Source organism: Calidris pugnax, unplaced genomic scaffold (genome assembly GCF_001431845.1).
Source record: "Calidris pugnax isolate Ruff unplaced genomic scaffold, ASM143184v1 scaffold269, whole genome shotgun sequence".
NCBI lineage: Eukaryota > Metazoa > Chordata > Aves > Charadriiformes > Scolopacidae > Calidris > Calidris pugnax.
In genome coordinates, this window is record NW_015091347.1 from 1,849,280 (window position 1) to 1,853,372 (window position 4,093).

Below are 4,093 nucleotides of genomic sequence, written 5' to 3' on the forward strand. Positions count from 1 at the left end.
TGGGAGGGGTGTGCGTGTGTGATAAAATAATTCTATTTCTTCCAAATGTATTTTGATTTTTATTTAGCGCATTTATTTTGAATTCTGTAGCCTCTTTCCATCCTGCAGGAGGGGGGCTCTGCATTTCCCAGCCCACGAAGTTTTAGGGAAGGATGGGGGGTGCAACCCTCCCCTCTCCCCCCCCCAACTCCATCCCGGTCCTTCCCGGGGTATCGAGGCTCAACTTGGGCTCTGGCTCTTTGTTTGGGCTCTTCCCGGTTTTTCTGGCTCCCAGGGATCTTTTTTTCCCACTCTCCGGGTAACGAGAAACCCTAAACCCGGCAGGATATTTTCAAACTCCTGGCCGGGGAGATTAGATTAAGGGAAAGGGGGGGGGACACACACAGATTATTTTCGGCCAGGATGCAGGGGCAGCTGTCTGCTGGGGAGACACAAAAAATAAGAAGGAAAGCAGCTTAATTTTTCTTTTTTTTACATTATTGTTGTGTGAAATCCTAACAAATGAGGGGGTGAGGGGCTTGGGAGACCCCGTTTTCCATGTAACTTTGGGGCATCGCACCTCCAAAAGTGCTGACTCGGCATGTTTGGGGATCTACCTGCCGTGGAAAAGGGGGGGGAGTGTACTAAAAAGAAAACCCATTTGGGTTTTTTTTTTTTTTTTTTTTTGTTTTTTTTTTTTTTTTTTGTGGTGGGGCAGTTCGCAGCCCCCTGCAAATGCGGAGAGGGATTTGGAGGAATGAAGTGAATTTGGGGCGAATTATTTGTATTTTGGCTGATGCAGGTTAAAAAATAGCACCTTTTGGGGGTGTGTTAAACCACACGGAGCAGACGGCTGGTGGGAATCAGGATTCCCCCTTATTGTATTTCCCTCCCCTTCCTCCTATTTTATTTAACTCCCTGTGCTGAGATTTCTTCGTTAGGGGCAAAAGTTAATTGCTGCAGGCTAATTACAGTACAGGTTAATAGGGTAGCTGGTGGCGTGGGGCAGGGAGGGAGATGCTGCGTTCCCCATCATCCCAAAATTGGGATTTTTAAAGCAGTTGGCAGCCCTGGCCCCCCAAAACCAGTATTGTGGGGACCCGTAAACCCCTCAATTTTAAATGTCTTTTCTTTATATGACTTTATATATATAATATCTCATATATATGACATTAAACACCTCCCTGATAATCAGGGTGGGGGGAAAAAAGGGGATAAAAGTGATGCTCAGCATCCCCACCCAGCTTCCAGGAATGTTTTCCCTTCTCCCGCCATCATTTTTGGGAGGGGGAAGTAAAGGAAATAGCTTTTTTTTTAGGAAATCGCCTTTTTTTTTTGGAAATCACTGGTTTTTTTTAAGGAAAGTGCCTTTTTCTTCAAAGGAAGTGCCTCTTTTAAGGAAAATTGCCTTTTTTTTCAAGGAAATCTCCCTTTTTTAAGGAAATCTCCCTCTTTATCAAAGGAAATTGCATTACTTTTCGATGAAATCACCTTTCTAAAGAAATCACCTTTTTTTTAAAGGTAATTCCTATTTTTTTTTAAAAGGAAATCACCTTTTCATTAAGGAAATTATTTTTTTTTGTAAGGAAATCTCCTTTTTTTTTTTTTTTTCCATGGAAGTCTCCTTATTTTCAAGCAAATGTTTTTTTCTTTAATTAAACACCAAAGTTGTGTTGGGAAGGGAGAGTTTTATCCCACCGGAGCGTCAAGGCATCATCTTTATTCCCAACTCCTGGAGAAAACAAGTCCCTGCAGAGGGGCAGCTTTGGATTTCAGGTGATTTTTGCTTTTCCGATAAACTTTTAAATTATTTCGTGGTTGGGTTTTTTTTTCTCACTTTGATTGCCAGCATCCCTAAATCTCCGAGCGATAATGGGGTTTTTTTTCCTTCCAGGAAAGTGGTGGTGCTGTCCCACCAGGAAGAGCATCCTTCACCCGGCCACCCTCATCCCGTGGGATGCAGGGGCTGGATCGCGCCTCCGGGTACCACCCGCATCCCGTCGGGATGGAGCGGCTCCATGGATACCTGGCAGCTCTTTCCTGAGGACAGGGAGAAAAACAGCTGGGGATGCCACCAGTTTTGCCTAATTTATTTTCCTGGAAGCTGCTCCAGCTTAAAAGAATTTGTTTAATTAGTCCTAGCATTGGGATGGGGAGATTTGACATCCCAGAGTCTTGTGGGGAAGCTGGACCGAGCATCAATATCTTCTTTTTTTGAGATCACGGGTACCCTCGATGCAAACCAGCATCTTGCTCCCATCATTCTCCCTCTTTATTTTACTCCAGGATGTGGAAAACCTGCTTTTTTTGAGGTGTTGGTAGGATAATTTCCTGGATCTGGGCATCTCCTGGTCAAGTTTCATATCCCATGGGCCATCAAATAACTCAATTCCCAAATAATTCTCCCTGCCGCCAAAGAGGGTGTTAATAAATGCCCTCTAATTAGCAAAAAAATAATTTCCCGGCATCATTAATCAGATCGTTAAGATGCCGGCTCAAAATAATAATCCAGAGGGATGGGAATTAATCCCTGATTAAATTTAGGCTCGGGTTTGAGCATCCTCCAGCCTCACCAGGACCGAGGTGATGCTCCAAGTAATCCCGATGGGAAAACCAGCGCTCTGGGAGGGGATGGAGCTGTGATCCCATCGGATGGGGCTGTGATTCCATCAGGATGGAGCCGCAATCCCAGCAGGATGAGGTCGCCTTTACCCAGCTGTGATTTGCAGCTGTATAAATAAGATGAGAATTTGGACTTGCCTCTTCCCTCTTCTAAAAAAATCAGATTATACCTTATTTTTTTGGCCTTCCTGCCTCTGAAGAGGAACGTAAACCCTCATTAGTCCACACCTCAACTGAAATTAGCGTTTGTTAAATATTTGCGAGCTTCTGGCATATTATTTTGGAGTTTCTTTCTTTTTTAAGAGGCCAAAGAGAGGGGTTTTTTTCGGTCAGTGCTGCTCTAGTGGGATGCTCTTTGCAGCTAATGAGATGCAGATGCTCCGAGGGACCAATGCCGGAGGAGCCAGGGGGAAGGAGGGCTTAGGAAAAGGATGAGGCTTATCTAAAACTCCACTTTAGGAGCTCTTCCAACTAGAAGTAATTTTCTTTGACCCTCAAAGTTCTCATTTATTTATTTATTTACTTACTTAATTATTTTTTTTTTCTTTTGTATTTTATTATTTTTTAACTTTTCATTTATGTTCATTTTATTTTTAATTGCATTTTATTTTTAGTTGCATTTTATATTTTAATTTAAAAAATTAATGTTTAATTTTAATTTTCTTTATTTCTTTTTTTTTTTTTTTTTTGCATTCTTTTTTCCCCTTCATTTTTTCACACTGAATTTTATTTTCCATTCCACGCTTCATCCATCTTTCAGCATCCTGTGCCATGTGACCTCTCCCTGGTAGGAAAATCCCAAATATCCAGGTAGCCCCACGAAAGGGCCATAAAAATTCAAGTTCGGGATGCAGTACTGCTGATGCTCCCCTCAAAAAAATTGGATTATTTCAGTGCAGGTAGAGGACAGTTTTGCAAGCTGCCATGAAATCCAAATAGATGGATGAGAAAAAAAAAGATACCTCAAATAATGTCCCGTCCAGAGCTTTCAACTTTAATAAGGTGTTGCAAAAACTATGAAAAAAGCTATAACCAAACTGACCTTTTTTGCTCAGCTCTCCCTTTCCCAGCTTTCTCCTAGCAATACATCTTGTAAAACCAATTAAAAATAATCCCAGTTTTGGACTGTTTTGAGCAGTTCCTGTTTTATTTTGCCCCGATTTATTTTGGACCTAAGATATTCCACCCCCGTCCCTGGAGTTGGGCTTTGGGTTGACTTCAGAGCTTGGAGCCCTTAAGTTGTCCTTTCCTCCTCTTTCTCTCCACTCCTTTTTCCCTTTTTTTTTTCTCTTTCCCCTCATTTTTTTTTCCACCCTCCCTTCCTCCCTCCCTCCCTCCCTTCCCTCCTTCCCTCCTTCCCTCCTTCCTTCTCCACTTTTTCCACCTTTTTCCCTTTTTCTTCCCCGTTTTTCCACTTTTTTCATTTTCCTTTTTGCCTCTTTTCCCCCTTTTTTTTCTTCTTTTCCCCCTTCTGCTCCCCTTTTTCTCTTTT